Raw genomic sequence first — 20493 nt, 5'->3', positions numbered from 1 at the left:
CTACAGCAGCGGTTCTCAACCTGTGGGTCACAATTGTAATTTTGCTACTGTTATGAATCTGTGTTTTCTGTAATGTAAATATCTGTGTTTTCCAATGGTCTTAGGCTCTACAGCAGCGGTTCTCAACCTGTGGGTCACTACTGTAATTTTGCTACTGTTATGAATCGTAATGTAAATATCTGTGTTTTATGATGGTCTTAGGCTCTACAGCAGTGGTCGTCTAAGACCATCGGAAAACACAGATATTTACATTACGATTCATAACAGTAGCAAAATTACAGTTATGAAGTAGCAACAAAAATAATTTTATGGTTGGGGGTCACCACAACATGAGGAACTGTATTAAAGGGTCGCAGCATTAGAAAGGTTGAGAACCACTGCAATAGATCATCTTGTGTACTTCCTAACAGTTTGCATGCCAGTTTAGAGACCGCTGGTCTAGATGAACTGGAGTTAAATAGCTTTCCCCCTAAGAGTACACACATTAGTAGGAAATTTTTTGAGGTCTATGTTCATACACCTAAAGCTGCCTCCACTTAAAGATCGTCTTGCCAATGCAGATGAAATACTCAGATGTTCCCAGGATTTTCCCTCGGGTTAATTTAATGTGACACTCACAGACATCTGTTTCCAATGACAGCCCCAAGTTGATCTTCTTATTGTGCCTTGCCATAATGGATGTGAGCCAGAGAGCATGGGGCAGAAATTACTGTAAATGGAGTTGTTTTTTTCTTTTATGAATTGTATTATATCAATTCCTTCAGCTACTCTAATGTAAACCCAGATTACACTGAAGAGGGAAATGAGATGCTTGCTTGCACATAAATTTCCACTATTCTGAGTCATCTACATCTTGCTATAGTATGTCACCTTCCTTTAGCCATTACTACCACCCTCCATCCAGCAGCTGCTGAACGGAGGCCTAGTGTATGTCCTGCTTTCAGGACACAAAAGCAAGTAAGTGCAAGAGATGTTGTAAAGGCAGGTGGTGCCTGATGACCCTGTGTATCCACAGAGAGATTTCTTATTTGATTGACAGCTGGAATGAGTCTTAGAGGAAGAAGTGGAGTGAATGTATTTTGGATATATACTATGTTTGGGGCTCTTTGCATAATATTTTATTTATTCTTTACAACTAATGGAAGAAAGGAAACATCTAGTCTTTTTATGAAAGCACTGGAAACTCCAGTCTTGGGGCAGCTAATAACTTGACCAAGGCCACCCAGGCAAACTTGAAATTTAAAAGAAGCTCTATTTGGTTAAAAAACTTAAGGTGTTTATCCTTGACCACACTGATGTTGAGCACTGATCAGGAGAAGTTCTAAAAGATAAGGGAGGGATTAGGGCCTCCGGGCAGCTCGCAGTGGTGAAGATGCCATGTCAAGAAAATGCAATAGTTTTAACACTAGGCAGGTGCACTGGCTCTTTTATCTGCTGCTGCTTGGAGCTAGAGAAAGAACCGAAACCAAGGATAATGAGTGCCATTCAATCCCAGAGGGAGCAGAAGATGGAAGCAATGTGTTTAAGGTATGTGCAACTGCAATTTTCATTGGGAAGGAGAACACAGAAGCTCAGGACAAATGGATGTTGAATCTGAGTCCCCATGTTTGAGCACCTACCTCTACATCTATGTTCTCCTAGATGCACCTAGGTAGGTATATGTGCCTAACCCTCCTATTCCCAGAAGAAACCAAACTAATTTGTTTTAAGATGTGCTAGGTATTTCCAGGTTGTCTTGTCCTGAATATTGGGTTTAAATATGAACTTTGTAGTATACTGCACTAATTAATTTTATTTTACATAATTGGAGTTAGGGACACTTGACATCAATATGTAAATGTATGCAAAATATTCAAATTATGCTTGTTCTCTGATTTACTGTGGGGGGGAAGCATCTGGTGGCCTCAATTTAAGATGCTTCTTGAATGACAGTCTCTTATGTACCCAAAACTGAATACAGAATCTTTTAGAAATCCTTCAAGATTATACAATGCAGAGGATGAGATTAAGAGTGGCTTCACAGTGTTGTTCAAAAGTGATACAAGAAAATTTTATAGACCTAGCTACTAGCTTTAATATCACTTTCACTGAGTCAGTGGAGACTTATGAATGGCCATTTACTGTTCTTATGACTTGGCCCTAAATTGCATCTGAAAAAATATTTTATTCATAAATGTGACACCTTTGCATATGAATGCCATGCACTTTTATTATAAATACCTCATCCAAAGCAAAACAAATGATTATATATTTGTTTATCCAGAATTCTTTTTTTTTTTAATCTCCATGTTGGCTATTATTTGACCCACCAAAATAATGTAACTATAATGAGTGACGTTAGTTGTCACCCACTTTTACCTCATTTTACCTACTGCAAAAGTGCCACCAACTCAAACTGACCAAGAAAACTATCTGAACTATCTGTCCAAACTCTGCTGGAACCTGTTTAATCCACACATATATTAAAACTCAACAACTAGCTCCTGAATCACTGACATTTTGACCAATTTAATAATATTAAATATTATGTAAAGCATGCAAGTAGCAAAATAAACTCAAGTTGCAGACATATAAAGACTCCAAGATTAATTTGAGGCAATAGATTGTAATAATTTTCCATTACATACATAAATATTGTTTTTCACATTTATTTATGTTGAATCAATATATCTGAGTGCAGCAAACCTGTTATTCCCTGATAAAGAACAGCAGGCATATTTAAGTATCCTAGGTAAGCTTATTATTTTGATAGGAAATTGCTTCTGTGTATCTTAGCCTTATCACCATTATGTATTTATAATCTAATATTTTTTCTGTTTGCAGAAGTGTCTTTTATAAAGCACTGTATTAAATTCAAAAATATATGGCTTCCAGTAGATTTTTCACACTTATTAAAAGTAGTTGGTATTTAAATATTCAATAGTATGAGGAGGCTACACAGTTACAATATGTTAGTTGATAAATCTTTTGCTCAGACAGAAAAGGTACTTTGGTTCATTTGTTTTATTTGAAGTGGTTAAAATCCAGCTTTATATTCTTTGATAGCTCTATATTTTCCTTAGGTCATTCCAGCTCTCTCTTGACCAAATTAAAGCTAATAAATTCAGTTTTCTTTAACTGTGAGGTGTTGCAACACTATAGGTCATTTCTGCTCCTTGTAAGCCTCTTGGGTTTGCATGAAACTGTTTTGAATCTTCTGTCTTCTAAATTACGGTTTACAGCATGTCCCTTACTTACTGTCCCATGTGTCTGTTCTCTATACTCAACCTCTTAAATGAGCATCTGCTCTTATAGTTTCCATCATCATCTGTTGGTGTCTAGCTACTGTTACTGAATCATGTATCTATGCTGTTTCTCCCTTAGATATAGGCCATATCAACACCATCACCACTTAAAAATCAACAGGCCAACTTGATATCAGTCTCAATTCCCAGATCCAACCGCCCTGAGCTTCTCAGGACCCACATGCAGGTCCCACATCTGCAGAAGGACTGCATGGATAATCTTTTCACAGATTTTCACTGGTGATTTCTTTTGTCATTCCTCATTCCATTGGTGTACAAGGCCCCTTTCACTTTATCCCCATTGCTAGAGCCCTTCCTAAGCCATGGGACCCCAGATCTGGACTGCCACAAATATCAACCATTTAAATATATCCTGTCCTTCTTATCAGAAATCAACTTCCCAACACACTGATATGGTCTCTCCAGAAAATCTTCAGCTTATCCTCTTTTTCTCATTCATTCACTCATTCATTTGCACAGGAAATATATGCATCCATATGGTATCAGACACTGGGATATATGCTGGGTACACAACATGGAACAGCAAAGGCATCTGTAGAACTTACAAACTGCCTGCTTTACTTAACCTGATGTTTCAAGGACACAATCCCACTGAGTTTAGTTGCACTTCCTTTCATACCTATACCCACATGCTCTACTTGAACTGGCGAAACATACCATTACCCACCATCCTCCAACCTTTCTCAACCACTTCTGCTCCTTTCTTCCAGCTGTGCCCTCTTTGTTGTCTGCTGTCAGTCCCCCATCAGTCCTTCCTAGTCCCTTACTTAACTCATGAAGTGTTCTGTTTGTGTGTGTGATTTGTTTAACTGAAAGATTTAAAGTTTGGGAATAAAAGTGTAAACAAGAGAAACATACCTCTCTAGTAGAGTCATAGCATCTATTTGATGCTAAAAAGCCCCCACAGAATACGTAAGTCAGTGATTTATTTTTAAGCATTAGGTGTCACTACAACTGACAACACATCAAAATCAACCACTGTTCTTCTGGTCACTTATGTGCAAAACTCTGAGGCCTTTACCAGTAAAAGGGTACAGCCACTATGGAAAACAACACTGGGGTCCCTCAAAAAGTTAAAAATAGAATGATCAATTTTTTAAAATTTTTTGTTAATCCTCAACCAAGGATTTTTTTGGCATTGATTTTTAGAAAGAGTGGAAGGAAGGGAGGGGAGGGGAGAGAGAGAGAGAGAGAGAAACAATAGATCCAGAGATAAGGAAACATGGAACAGTCTGAAGAATCTCAGAGGGAAGGGGAAAGGGGGAAGGAATTAGATTAACCAAAGAATTTATATGCATAACCAATGAACACAGACAATAGGGAAGTGAAAGCCTGGGGAGGCAGGAGCGGGGTGTAGGGGGACAATGGTGGGGGGGTAGGGGGACATCAGTAATACTTTCAACAATAAAGATAAATTAAAAAAAAAAAAACAGAACTATTATACAGCCCAGCAACTTCACTTTCAAGCCTTTATCTAAAAAGAATGAAAACTTTCATCCCATCTTATGAATGGCTGAAACTCCCATCATTCTTCAAGCCCAGATCACCTTGGTTCCCTGGTAAGGGCACTGAAAACCATGTCCCACACTCTCTCATCATTCTGTACCTCCTTCCATGAGCTCACTTCTCCCAGCCTCTACAACCCATGCTGGACTCCAGCAACCTCAGTGTCTCCTGTTTAGTGGTACCCATTAGTTGCCTTTGATGTTAATAATCAAAACCATTTAAAGGAAAGTGTTAAAGATAGAATCTGTTGTAAAACTGAATAAATATTCACTAAACCAATTATGTTATAAAAAGGAAAATAATCCTCAAACAGAGAGAGAGAGAGACCTACCACAAATCTCACAAAAAGGGGATGAAATAATTTTGTAAAATAAGTTAGTTCCCATAGTAAAATAGTGAGCTCATCAGTTGATATCCTCCCAAATTCTGTTGACTACCATGTAAAAACAGATTTGTCCAACAAAAATGTTTAAGAAATCCGAAACATCAATCAGAAAGAATATATGCACCCCTGTTCATAACAGCAGCACAACTTACAATAGCTAAGATTTGGAAACAGCCCAAGTGCCCATCAGCAAATGAGTGGATAAAAAAGCTGTGGTACATTTACATAATGGAATACTACTCGTCTGTAAAAAAGAAGGAACTCTTACCATTTGAAACAGCATGGAGGGACCTGGAGTGTATTATGCTAAGTGAAACAAGCCAGTTAGAGAAAGTTAAGTATCACATGATCTCACTCATATGTGAAATCTAATGAACAAAATAGATCCAGAGACATAGAAGCATAGAACAGACTGACCAACTTCAGTGGGGGTGGGTGGGGAGAGAGTAACCAGGGAACTTATATACATATTAGAGGCCTGGTGCACGAATTTGTGCACATTGAAAGGAAATTAATTAGAAGGTGGCCAGAGGGATGGGACAGGGCGAGATGAGCCCGACACCCCCTGGAGGCAACCTCCCATGGTCCCTCCCTGGCCGGCTGCACCTGGGGTGGCGCCAGGGCTTGAAGGGCATCTGTGGAGTGAGCAGGGGTCCCTCCAGCAGGTGGGGTCCCTCAGCCTGGCCTGCGGGGATTGAGCTGAAACCGGCAGTCCAACATCTCCCAAGGGGTCCCAAGAGGGCACTCTGCAAAGTTGCTCTCACTTGGCAGCTCCTGTGTTGAGCATCTGCCCCCTGGTGGTCATTGTGCGTCATAGCTACTGACCAGTCAGCTGGTTGCTTAGGCTTTTATATATATAGATATGCATAGCCCATGGACACAGACAATAGTGTGGTGAAGGCCTGGGAGGGGTGGGTGCAGGGGACAGGGGTCAATAGGAAAACACACCAAAGGGACATCTGTAATACTTTCAACAATAAAGATAAAAATTATTAAAATGTTTACTGAGAGCTCATCTTGTGCCAGGCCTATTTTAAGCATATCATACATCATGTCACTCAATTCTTAGAAATGTTCCGCAGATGAGGAAATTTAGACATAGATATGAGAGAGGACGTGAACCAAGACAAGTGGTGTATGGAATTATTAAATTAAAATTTCCTTATATTATAAAATAGACAAATAATAAAAAGAAAACTTTTTCACTATATTCTTATTCAACCTGGTGATTAGAAATTCTCTTGGCATCAATTGTTGTTGTGAAAATGGTACAGACATTTTTTATTTCTAAAATCTGAATTTTTACTATGTGATTCATTTGTAGTTTTTCCAGTCACACATTTGTAAAAATGTGTCTATTTTTTTCTTCTTCTTCTTTTTTTCTTTTTTGGCAAGAAATGATCAAACTTCACATCAAATCTATTTAAATGTCACTTTCAGGTTTTTGAAGTCATTATTCATTCATCCAGCCTTTTTCCTTGAAGGTGAGTCCTAAAAATATTCTATTATGCTTTTATTAGCTTTACTCTGAATTTTAGGGGAAAAATGAGAAAAAGGCATTTAACTCCAATCTGATGATCTTATTAACAAGCAAATAGAAAGTTGTCTTTATTTCTTAAATATGACAGATTTCTTAGTTTCCTAGAGTTAGTGTTAGTCTCAGAAATTCTTTTTCTTTTTTTTTTTATCCTCACCTGATGATATTTTTTCATTGATTTTTAGAGAGAGTGAAAGAGAGAGGGAAAGACAGAGAGAAATATTGATGTGAGAGAAATACATCAATTGGTTGCCTCCTGCATGCGCCTGACCAGGGACCAGGATGGGGAACAGCTTGCAACTGAGGTACTCGCCCTTGACCAGAATCGAACCTGGGGTCCACAGGCTGACATTCTATCCACTGAGCCAAACCAGCTAGGGCTTAGTCTCAGAAATTCTTGACTGAATATGCTGAGAATGCGAAAACTAGAAAATAATTCCACTTATGATACATGGGTAAAAAATTGTATATTTTTGCAGAGAATGTACTAGAGCAGAAAGAAGGGTTTTGTTGAGAGAAATCCTGTCATACTAATAATCCAAGTTCAGAACATAATCAATTGGGGTGATTTTGTCTTGTAGTGTTTGTTATCCCAGCAAGGAGAATCCTGACTAAATGGAAGTTATCAATGGAATTTAGTAAGTGGTAGGTATTTATGCAACAACAACAACAAAAAAACCTGTTTAATCTCAAAGTTTGCAGTAACATGTTGGGCTATGTGGAGAGGTGGTAAGCTCTTTTCTAGATCTATTCTCAAAGAGAATGACTACACATCATGAAGTTTACAAAAAGTACTTCTGAACTGTCTGAAAGTTTGCATTAGATTGCAACCCAAAAGACTTTCAGTGATAAAATTTATCACACTCTTGAAGCTGTTCCTAATTTTATGCTTTTATCAATTCTTAGGGTAGGGCAGTGGTCGGCAAACTCATTAGTCAACAGAGCCAAATATCAACAGTACAACGATTGAAATTTCTTTTGAGAGCCAATTTTTTTAAACTTAAACTTCTAATGCCACTTCTTCAAAATAGACTCGCCCAGGCCGTGGTATTTTGTGGAAGAGCCACACTCAAGGGGCCAAAGAGCCGCATGTGGCTCACGAGCCGCAGTTTGCCGACCACAGAGTTAGGGTGATGGTCCATGAACTACTGTATATAATTTTAGAAGAGAATTAAGCTTAAACATTACATATTTTTTTTCACTTGCAAGATGATAAACATTTATTGAAAGCTGGCTCTGGGCCAGGCTCTATTCCAAGGCCTTCACACATCTCTGAAATTTTTTAGTATTATCCCCAATGTATAGATTAAAAGTCTGAGGCAACCTTGCCCAGATCCACATGAGCTGAAAGAAAGTTTAGAACCCAGTGAGTCTGTTTTGTTGGGAGAAAATAAATAGGGTAGCAAGGGAGAGACGGTGTGGAGAATTTGATTCTTACTTTTGAACCTCAAGAACTTTTGTAAAATTAAAATGCTGTACAAAAATGAAAATTTCATTTTGTAATTCTTTGAAATAAGTAAAATATGAAAATAATTGTTAAGTTTAAACAAATCATATCTAGCATTTGCTGAGGGTTTATGATGTGTGAGACTGATGTTTGAGTGAATTATGTACTCTTTTGCCATCCCCAGTGGGACTGGTTTCCTATTATTCCTATTTCACAGGTAAAACTGAGGTTTAGAGAAGGTAGATGCCCTGCCTGAGGTCACTTGCTGATCTTTACCCCCTTGCTATTCAGCTGTCTTTCCTTTTTATTTTAAAAGAATCATCTTTTATTTTTAAATATATATTTTTATTGATGTTTTAGAGAGAGAAGAAGGGAGAGGGAGAAAGAGAAAGATCGATGAGAGAGAGTAACATCAATCTACTACCTCCTGCATTCCCCCTAATGGGGATCGAGCCCACAATCCTGGCATGTGCCTTGACTGGGAATCAAAGCAATGACCTCTCTGCTTGGGATGATGTTCAATCAACTGAGCCACACAGGCCAGGGTTGTCCAAGTCTTTCAATCTGACCTTTCCATGCCTTTGTGAATAGAGTCTTTTTTCCCAGAGATCAAAGGCAAGCAGTCTCCAATTCTTGCCTCTCCCAAATCTAAATAGTGAAATTAAATTACATCATGGCTGCCCCTAGAACTACAATGCCAGTCCTTTTAAGCCACTTCCATGCAAGCCTCTCATCACTCCCCTTTGTACATGAGCTCTCAGGGGCTAAATGCATCTTTCCTTCTTTCTAATCAGGCTTCTGCTTGGAGAAAGGCAGGCAGCTGAGTTGTTTACTCTCTTAAAACAACCCAGGTTCCATATCTGCCCAATGATGTAGCGGAACAGATCACTTTAGCAAGAGAACTAAGACTCCACTGAAATTTTGACACCTAGGGTCACAGCAACCATCTCCCTGGACTCTGCCTCCAAATGCACTTTTCATCTGGGTGCTTCATCTATGTCTTGGCCCTTACTAAATCAGGATGTAGCCCTGCAAAAACTCTTACATGCATGGTCCAGTCTCAGCAGGTCTTCAAGGGCCACCCAAGATGGGCTACTGAACAAAGGAAGCCAAACATTTCAAAAGACCATCGCCAAACACAGTCTCTTCTTTTCCCTCTTCATTTTGTCAACACACTGACTAAAAACAGAAAATAGTTATCTGCTTTTTATATTGAGTCTACTTACTAAATCCCCAAAAAGAAGCACATTATTTTTTTCCAGTTCTTTCTACAAATACCTTAAAACAGTGTCATTACTTTGCCAAGGATTCTGTTCTGTTTCATCTTTTTTTTTTTAACTGTGAAGACTGATTTTTCTTTGACCTTTATTTTATTTTTTTTAAATATATATTTTATTGATATTTTTACAGAGAGGAAGGGAGAGGGATAGAGAGCTAGAAACACCGATGAGAGAGAAACATCGATCAGCTGCCTCCTGCACACCTCCCACTGGGGATGTGCCCACAACCAAGGTACATGCCCTTGACCGGAATCGAACCCGGGACCCTTCAGTCCGCAGGCCGACGCTCTATCCACTGAGCCAAACCGGTTTTGGCTTTCTTTGACCTTTAAAATTTATTGTATTTGCTAAAGGAATTCAGGATATACTATGATGACGCGATATCTCTTTGTTGTTGCACCCTGCATGCCAAACTAAAGCATCCAAGCAGTAGGACAGGGAATGAAGTTGTATTTGTGTCACCTAAATTACTGTAGTATTGATTACAAATTGAAACGATCAGTTTGCACATGTAGGCTGAGCAACCTCTCTCCAGTCTTTACTCAGAAAATTCAGTAAATCCATTTAACAAGTCCTTGTCTTTCACTTTTAAAAGGGACATTATGCATTTTTAATTTTGTGAGTTATTCTGGGTACAGTGTAGGTTTAAAAAAATTTTTAAGAAAAATGTCAGAGTTAAAAATTACCACAGGTTGATCATATGATTTTGTAAGGTCAAGTTTCCTAATCTCAGAGTAGTCCCCAAAAGGCTCTCCCACCCAAAGTCAGAGCCTTCGATGATTTTCAGTGAAAGACATTTTATTTTGATAAGTGGCTACTATCATTTAAAGATTATGGAAATCAGAAAAGGAGATCATCTATTTTTATTGTGGATAGTTCATCTTGTAATAAGTTTGCAAAGGTTGGACAAAGAAGGTGAATGGTTTCAAATAGTGGTTTTCAAAACTTCTCCATACTCTACTTAAATTGTATAGAAAATTGAAAGGAGTTATCTATTTTCTGTGTATGTGTGGTTGTTTAATTTTGTAATATGAATCCATAAAGTTTGGCCAAAGAAGGCAAGTGGTTTAAAATAGTAGTTTCCATGACCTAGATAGTATTATGCTAAGCGAAATAAGTAAGACAAAGACAAATACCACATGATTTCACTTATATGTGGAATCTAACAAAATAAACAAACAAAATGGAAACAGACTCATAGATACAGAGAACAAACTGATGGTTACTAGGTAGAAGAATGATTGGGGGGCTAGGTGAAAAAAGTGAAGGAATTAAAAAGTCCAAATTGGCAAGTTACAAAATAGTCACAGGGCCTGGCTGGTGTGCCTCATTTGGTTGAGAGTTGTCCCATGCATCAAGAGATCACTGGTTGGATTGCCAGTCAGGGCACATGCCCAGGTTGTGGGCTTGATCCCCAGTAGGGGGCATGCAGGAGGTAGAAAAGTGATGTTTCTCTGTTATAGATGTTTCTCTCTTTCTTCCTCTCTCTCACAAATCAATAAAAGCATATTTAAAAAAAAATAGTCATGGTGCTGTAAAGTACAGTATTGGAAATGCAGTCAGTAATATTGTAGAAATTATATATGGTGCCGGGGGTGGGGGGCGGAGGGGGGAGGAATCACTTCAGAAGTCATATAAATGTCTAACTACTATATTGTAAACCTGAAACTAACATATTGAATGTCAACTGTAATTTAAAAATAAATGTGTAGAACAGAGTTCATAATATTAAAAAAAAAAAGTTGTTTCCAAAGACTGCTTAACATTGAATCACCCAAGGGTTTTTAAACATTTTCAACCACACTCATCCTTCACCTCTGACATACTAAATCAGAACCTCCTAAGGTAGAGCATGGGAAATGGTATTTTTAAAAAACACTCCCTGGGTGATTCTTACACACCTTCCCAGCAGTGGTCCCAACTAGTGATGAGATCACTGGTCCAGATGCTCAGGAGAGCATTTTAACAAATATAGAGTTTACTGTTCATAATCAAGACTGGTTGGGGGACAGAGGGGGGGAAATAGATAGACTTGTTATAAGCAAAACAGCAAAATAGAAATCTGAGACAAAAATTTTGATGTATAACTATGTATGCACAGTATATTCTATTTTTAACTTTTCTTCAGAGAACTTCAGAATTTTCTAAAATATATGGAATGTATTTTATATACAAGAATAAATTTTTGTCTTATGAAATTACTAAGAAATTTGTTTTTTCTTAAATATCCTACTATAATTTTCTAGTTTAGAATATAGCTTTAAAATAGTTATTCCTTTATTGAAAGGAGGGAAGCAAAAGCAAATTGCCTAGTAACTTCAACTGAGTTGGTTTTTTAAATGTTTTAATATTTTATTTACTAAAAAGTAGAAAGTTGGTTTTATTTTTATTTATTTATAATTTTTAAGTATATTTTTATTGATTTCAGAGAGGAAGGGAGAGGGAGAGAAACACCAATGATGAGACAGAATTATTGACAGTCTTCCTGCACACCCCACACTGGGGATGGAGCCCACAACCTGGGCATGTGCCCTGACCAAAAATCGAACTGCAACCTCCTAGTTCATAGCTCAACACTCAACCACTGAGCCATGCTGGCCAGGCTCGAAAGTTGTTTTCAGGCTCTCCAGAGTTTAATATCTTTTTACTCCATACATATTGGCATACACTGAATTGAGGGACATGGAAATAATTTAAGGAAAGGTGTTTCCAAATCCATCAAGCTTCATATTTACAATGCTTATCTTAATCTCTTTAGCTCTTGGGAGAAATAAAGCAAGTTTTCATGCTTGAAAAATGCCTATTCCAGTTTTACCTTATCTATAATATTTTTTAAATTAATTCTTTATTGTTGAAAGTATTACATTTGTCCCCCCTTTCCCCTCATTGACCCCCTCCAGCCCATCCCACTCCCATCCCAGGCCCTGACCACCCCATTGTCTGTGTCCATGGGCCATGTATATATGCATACAAGGTCCTTGGTTGATTACTCCCCCACTGCACCCCTCCCACCTCTAACCCCTTCACCCCCACCCCAACTCCCCCACCCCCGCCTTCCCTCTAGGATTCCACACTCAGTTTTATGCCTCTATGTCTCTGGTTCCACTCCTTTCATCAGTTTATTTTGTTGCTTAGATTCCACATATGAGTGAGATCATGTGATACTTGTCTTTCTCTGACTGACTTATTTCACTTTATCTATGATACTAGAGGCCTGATGCATGAAAATTCATGCACTAGAGAGGGGGTCCCTCAGTCCGGCCTGCCCCCTCTCATAGTCCAGGAGCCCTCAGGGGTGGGAGGCGACCCGGCGATCAGAGGAAGGCAATGCCCCATCACACCTCTGCTGCTGCCACTGCCAGCAGTGCAAGCCTCGGCTGGCCCTGGTTACCTGAGCCTCAGGCGGCCCTGGGCAGCTGGGCAGCCAACATCTGAGGCTTGCCTGCTCCTCGGGCCGGCCCTGGGTGGCTGGGGGGGATGAGGGGACTGGGGGACTCCAGAAGCAGACGTGCAGAGCAGCCAGGCCCACATGGGGGGGGGCCCTGCCTTGCTATGTGCCTGCCACCCCGGAAGGGCTGAGGGGACTGGGCGCCACCATCTTTTGGCTGTGGGTGCCGCCATCCTTGAGGGCATGGCAATCAATTAGCATATTCTCTCCTTATTGGCTGTGGGTGCCACCATCTTTGAGGGAGGGGTAGTCAATTAGCATAGTCCCTCCTTATTGGCTGTGGGCGCCACCATCTTTGAGGGAGGGGTAGTCAATTAGCATATTCCCTCCTTATTGGCTGTGGGCGCTACCATCTTTGCAACGGCGTGAGGATCAATTAGCATTCCCTCTTTATTAGATAGGATTTTTTAACCTCAGACAAATTTTGTAATATATTCAATAGTATTTTCAACTATCTCTGACTTGTATCTTGTCTGATACAGGCTCTCTTAGTTTGTACTTTCAACAATAAGAAGTATTATTAGTCCTTCCTCTGCTCCAGAAGTAATACATGAAACTGATTTATGAATTTCATAAAAATATTGAAAGAGAATAATTTTTTAAATAATGAAGCAAAAGATTTACAGCTAACTGAATGGTAAAGATGTAATTAGTTGTTTTATCTAGGCATAACAAAATAAAAACTAAAATACCACAATCAACCCAAGCTTGAAGTCCTGGATTTATTCTTTACTCATCCTTCCCATTCATTCTTTGGTTTGGTCACCAAGATCTGTGAGCATTTGTTCTATTGATAAATCTCTACTGTCTACCTCTCCATTTCCATCACTGTAGTCTGTCTGATTCCAGTTACTCATCCTCAGAATTTCATTCCTGATTTCTCCAACACCTTCCTTTACTAACTCCCATTCTTATTTTTCTCCTATTATTGACTTCATTCTTACTTTTTGGAAGACTAATACATCCTATAGATAACAACAGATTAAAATGACTTAAAGATCACAGTGCTGTGGCTCTTAGTTTTTTTCTACCAGATCTGATCTTAAGTTTTCCTAATTTTTAATGAATCCATTCACATTTCTATCTTCTCTCTTTTCCTCTCTAGTTCTATTTTATTATTTACTTCCTAAGCTGAAATGATTCCTTATCCCATCTTAGGTCATAGAACCCTTCTCAGAATCACTGCATCTATGGGCCATGTCTTCCAATACACACAAGAATACTTTCAGCAGTACATATTATAAGGCTATGAAAATTAGTATATAGAAGAGGCTTGTAAATATAATTTTCTTAAAGATAGCAACTTCTATTACTGTAATCTTTTTCATTTAATTACTTTTGGAACAATTGTTCTGATATTTACATACTTCTACTTTACTTTTATTTTTGGTAGCACGTGCTTATTATGTATTTCTTCATCTTTTTTATAGTCCTCTTTTGACCAATATTAGTATCATAAAAGAACTGTTTTGGTATATTTCAGAATTGTACATTTTCAGGATATTATTTTTCTGCTTGTTGATATTTCATTTTGGAGAGGATATATAAAGCCAATCTAAATTTTCCCTTTGGGGATAGGCTTTTTTTTTTTTTTTTTACCTAGAATACCAATAGGATATTTTCCTCTAAAATTTTTCTTTCGAACTCAAAGTGTTCAACAGTCTATATCTATATGTTGACCACTTTTTACTAATTTATCCTGGTCTGTGATAACTAATCATTGGCATATTTGGATGAGATAATCTTCATCTAAAAGAAAATAATTATTGCATGTCACTTAGAACATGGCTTGTGTTCCGTTTGCTCTGATCTCCCTGTCAGGAGAGTATTTGTGTGTCTCTGTTGACTGTCTTCCATACACATCATCCTCGCCCCAAACAGAGTGCTCTTTTCATTTCTTTCCTTTGCATAATTGGAGATGTCTTACTTTTAAGCTCCACATCAGAGATTCCCTTGGCTGCAGCGTTCCAACCTTTCACCTTCTGATTCTCCTGGGCTCCCTCCACAGAACCCCACTGCTGCCCCATCTCTGGACTCGTGGATTCAGTCCCTGTCATCTGAGCATTTTCCATTTTGTGTGGCTTCACTTGTCCTGAGTTCTTACAGAAAAATTGCTTCAGAAGTCAAGTAATTCTGTCTTAGCTACAGAATGCTCCCAACTTCTGCCTTCACCTCTTCACCCCAAGCAGTTCTGCCGGGAGCTAAGTTCCTTATTTTTTGTACAACTCTCTTAGAAAGAGACTTGTGACCTGAATCTTAGTTTTACCATTAGTTTTATTAGTCCAGTTCCATCTGTACTGAATCTATGAGAAATGCCTTGGAGTCTATAGCCTGGGAGCAAACAGAATTTTTCTCCCTGTACCTGTGGGGTGCAAGTTTCTCACTATATAAATTGCTTTGATCATTTATTTGAAGTCTGAGTAGAAAAACCAAAAAGCATAATTATACTCTGGAGCTCAAACCTCCTTTTTCCTAAAAAAACTAGCATTTACTTTTTTTTTTTCCAGCTTACTACTTTTATAGCATTCCTATGTTGATTTTACTCCAAGATGTACATTTTATCAACTGGATTTCATATGAATTTGTTAAAGGGCAAGTCTTTATATAATGCAAAGCTCTTTAAGCTATTATTTTATCTCTTTTTATTCCTGTAAAAGAGGGAAAGTGACCCACAAATACTCAAAAAAAGCAGACCTATCTCAGAAAACATCTTATTCATAATTATAATATTTAGGAAACCAACCTGAAGATATGCACATATCCATAATATGTAATGTATATGATATATACATATCCATAATATACAATGTATATGATATCTACATAATAGTTTATATGTCCATAATTTAAATAATCCATATTCCAGAAATATCATTGTTTTGAATGTACCATGAAAAATACAACATCCACTAGAAATAAATCTGTATACTCTAACAATCTATCAAGACTTTCATAATGATGAAAAACTAGCAACAGTAACTCTCCAATGACAGAAGTATGGCTACGTAAATGAGGCTGTATTCAGGGGGGATAGTCTTCTTAGATAGCCTTTACAATTTTCTAAGTAATAAAATCCTATAGAAACATGAAAAATGCTTATAATAAATAGTAAATGGAAAAACCAGTATAAAAATTGTATAATACCATTACTACAACTACACAAAGTATGCAGTCTTTAAAAGGATAGAGCAAATACAAAATTATTACAATCCTTTGGTTAGCTTGTTAAGGACGATGGGTATCTATTCTCTGCTTTTGAATATTTCTGTCATTTCTATCATGTCCAGGTATTTTAAAATTTAAAGGATAAATTAAATATTAAATGTTTGTGTGCAAAGAGTTTTGAAGGTGCAAAAACTTCTTGCACAAGTCGTTGAGAGAGGGAAGAATCATGTAACATGATAGTCAACCTCTAAAATGTTGATACCATTTTGGAGGGACAGTTCATAATTTCTTTAAACTGGATGTCATAGCTTCCAAATCAAAACTAGAAAATAGGACACCTCACTGTTTATCCACTTAATTAGAGATTTCTCTTTCCTGACAGATTCTTAGGGTGTGGGTTTATTTATTTCCTCACTGAATCCCTGGCTCCTGGCCTGGTGCCTGGCTTACAATTAGAATACAGTGCTGTGGGTATATGTAATTTTTTTCTTCCAAAATTCTAAATCCATATGTTATTATTTTCCCCTGGGATAATTTTACATTGCCATGAAGATTCTGAAATTATCTCAGCATCATTGATAAGTGTTATTGTTTATCAATGGTGATGACACAATGATGTGTACCCAGATGTGCATGTACACACACGTATGCAGAAAAGCAAAGCAAATGGAAAACATTTCAAAGAAATGCCATACCCAAAGAAGAAGAAAATGCTACTCAAATCTTTAGTTCTCTAAACTACAAGCAAATCATAGGATTTTGAATAGGTCTTCTTTTAAAAGTATAACATTTTCCTCTTTTGAATATCTTACAAATCATATCCAAAGTTATAACTACATTACCACCAACTCACAAAACATGACTTGTCTTCAACTTCTATGGAGCTTCTAGTATAGCCCTTATCAGTGTCAGCATATCTATTCTGCCAAGACGTCAAGTCTTCTATGAACACATAAGAGGGTCCCGGGAGCCTGTTCATTTGAAAAATGTTCTTCCAAGACTGATTTTTCCTTCACTCTGGTTGGTTTTAGCAATAGCTGGCTCAAAATACACTACAGAAGACAGAAAAATCCAACACAGAAAGGCCCACAGAATGAAAGCCAACCAGTGAGGAAACAAATTTTTGTTGTTGTAGAGATTTGAGAAGCCATGATTTTTATTTAGAACTGATGAAACTTAATCTCTGAATGTAAAAAGCCACTCCTGTTGAATGTCTGCCTCAAGGATAACAGCCATAAACCTACCCTCTCTTCTTCTACTTAATTTCAAATGAAATCACAGTTGTAGCTATGAAAATATGAGTCATAAATTTTAAAAAATAGCTACCTGTTAATTTCCGATCCCTATTAAAGATCTCCAACCTTAGGCCCCTTATGAACAATCACCGGTACCCACCTCCCATTTCACCACCAAGGAAATACCGGCCTATTGATGACCTAATGATGACCTACACAATATTAAGACTATGACTCAGAGGCCCGAACCTGTGAGTGTATAAATAATAATATATAACCTGAAAAATTATGCCTGAGATTGGAAATTATCCCATGATATTTCAAGAATTTATCAGGATCTGCGTTCAGTTTTCCACCGTTCTGACAGAGGAAAATTCCAGTCAGTAGGATAGCCCCCCATTGCTCAGGGCTCTGGGCCCACCTGGAGATCTGAGCCTGGAGGTCCACACCAGTTTCTCAAGGGCTCAAAGACAAAACGGTGTTGCTTTGGCAGCTCAGCGTTTTGCTTGCTGTGTAGCCACCCTGATGAGAGCTGCTCAGCAATAATAAAATGACTGATAGGAAGCCTAGAGCAGTCCGCAGGAGCAGGGGGTGGGACAGGCAAGGCCCAGGCCCTTTCTGAAACCTGCTGGAGTAGGTAGGTCCCCGACCCTGCGCGTTCCTCCCCAAGTGCAGACGGGCCCACGAAGCCACCACATCCCCAACCACCTGCCACCCTAATGCCCGCGGGAAGGCCGAGGTCTGCGGGCCCTGGGCTTCCAGCGCCCACCCGCGCGCTTCGGAGGCCGGGAATGGGAGGCACATCTCGGCTGCCCGCGCCCCTTCCTCGCCGAGGGTGGGGGTGCCCTTTTCTCCCCCGGTGCCGGGCCCTCCCTCGCCCCACCCGTTCCCTCCTGCCTGGGCCCAGCCCTGGCGAAGGTGACCGACGCGCACCCGGGCTTCGGGAGGCCGTGACCAACCTGTAACACTAGCGCTCAGAGCGGTCATGGTGCGGTGGCGGCGGCGGCGGCGGTGGCGGCGGGCAGGGCGGCGCCCACCGCGCGGGGACGCGACCCTCACCTCCCCGGCTCCCTCGGCGCGCCTCCGGCCGGTGCCGCGGCTCCGTGCTGGGCGTGCGGGCGCGCTACTGCCACCGGGGCGGCGGGGCCCGGAGCGAGGAAGGTGGGGGGCTTTTTCTTTAAAAAAAAAAAAAAAATCAGAGTTGACTCTCCCGCAAGGTTTGCCTCGGGCTGAAAGGAGGAACCGCAGCGGAGGCTGCGCTGCAGCTGGTGGGGAGCAAGAGGGTCTGTGCCAGCAGGTTCCTTCTCCCGCTGCCTCTGGCAGCCTCAGCAACAGCTGGGCTCTCCTCTGCCAGCTCCTCTCCTGGTCTCTGTCGTGCTCACTGAGCACGGCCGTGTGCACTACAGACAGACACACAGGGGCACACGCAAGGTCAATGCATAGAGGTCAGCAGGTCCGTGTGCGTGCGTTGTGTGCGTGTGGGGTCTTGTCTTACTGGACCCAGGATCTGAGTATGCTGACTGTTTCACCCTTGAATATGAAATTGCTACATAAGGAGTGCATCAGTGACACTTATCCTGGGTCTTCTAAGCATGTTGACAATTGTCCTTAGAATTAAAATATTTTGTTATGTGGATAAAACTGGATGTCCATTCAAAAATTGATAGTTACCTCCATGCACTGTAAGTATACCAAACAGGAAGCTGCGTCTGTTTCCAGGGTGCCTAGCCCAGGCCCAGGGGGCATCACACTCCCGGAAAGTTTACCCTGGGGCTGGCATCCTGCCTTGTAGTCAGATATTAAACTCACCCAGAAACCCGTTAACGGTGGTTTAGACATCATACACACACAGGCACATAAATAGAGAGGGAGAGAGAAAACTGAATGAAGCTCCCTTTAAAAGAATCTGAACACCTGAAGAAAGAACAGTTCCATATCACAAAATGATATAGCCCAAGGGATGGAAGTCAAGTCACACACACACACACAAACACACACACACACACACACACACACACAAACACACACATTAAAGATGTATCTTCTGGCTATGTGCATTTAATTGTTACCATCTAAAAAAATCCTATTCACAGGCCATTCACTTCAAGCCATTATTAGAGCTATTTTATTGTCCATATTAGCAGTTTTCTAATTTAAAGACAATTTAAAAATAATCAGCATTTCATAAAACACATGTGAATATTTTTTTCAAATTTCCAAAGATTTCAGAAAGACCAACTATATAAAAAGTTAAGTTTTAAATCATATGGAATTATTTAAATAACAGAAAAATTGAAAATAATTTAAACAATGGTCAATGTATATAGAAAACTATTTACCAGTTTATTTAATTATCTTAAGTCACCGCATTCAATTATTTGATCTAAATGCTAGCTTATTTCAGTTTGTACCTTAAAAATATATAGCTGTGTAGCATTCTTTGGAATTCAAGTTAGAATAGCCCTTTAGAAAATCATATTAATGAAATACTTCAAGCCAAGATATTTATAAATTTTTGAATGAAGTGATAAAGACAGCAGTTTTCCCAGTCTCAGTACCAATCAAGCATTGCAGACCCTTCTCTGCCCATGCCTGAACTACTGCTATGTCAGTATCTATAATTCAGGATTAGGAATCAAACAATCTCCTGGACAATGGAAAGAGTCATTGGAATTCCATGGGTTCAATGAAGCATCCATGGAGAAACTCAGTACACCCATCCAGGAATCTGTAGCAACTCACTGCGTATAGGAGTAGACAATCATCCTAAAAGGCAGATACTTATGTCCCAGATACCACCTAACTCCTTCTACCTGCTCATCATTCTTCTATTTTCTTATCAGTAAAATTTAGGGAAGATGGATAAGCAACTTTTCCAGGTCCAATGGGATCTGGAACTATGCTCATTTCTATAATCTAATGAAAGTGAGTTGTTGCCCTATGGGTTGAGTTTAATTCAGAGGTGTGTTTTATTTGGCTTGCAACATATTTTTGACAAATTAAGATCAACTACCAACATTTGAAAATCATGAGATTTTTATTTATTTTAATTTTAAAAAATTTTTATTGTTGAAAGTATTACATAGGTCCCTTCCCACCCACGCCCCCAATTACCCTTTCTAGCCTGCCATTGCCCCTTACCCCAGGCCTTCACCACACTATTGTCTGTGCCCATGGGTTATACA

General features: G+C 39.3%; 1 protein-coding gene across 4 annotated transcripts in view; it reads right to left on the bottom strand.

Moving 5' to 3' along the window:
- Positions 1-18420, bottom strand: part of NALCN (sodium leak channel, non-selective) — a 314423-nt gene extending 296003 nt beyond the window's left edge. For all 4 annotated transcript variants that reach the window (XM_080660974.1, XM_080660971.1, XM_080660973.1 and 1 more), the window contains exon 1: positions 18268-18420. The gene's annotated coding sequence lies outside the window, so the exon portion shown is untranslated. The remainder of the gene's footprint in view (positions 1-18267) is intronic.
- Positions 18421-20493: the final 2073 nt, after the last annotated feature.

This window comes from Plecotus auritus (genome assembly GCF_963455305.1).
Source record: "Plecotus auritus genome assembly, chromosome: 3".
Classification (NCBI taxonomy): domain Eukaryota; kingdom Metazoa; phylum Chordata; class Mammalia; order Chiroptera; family Vespertilionidae; genus Plecotus; species Plecotus auritus.
The sequence above is the reverse complement of the archived record's forward strand: the minus strand, read 5'-3'. Positions and strand labels throughout refer to the sequence as shown.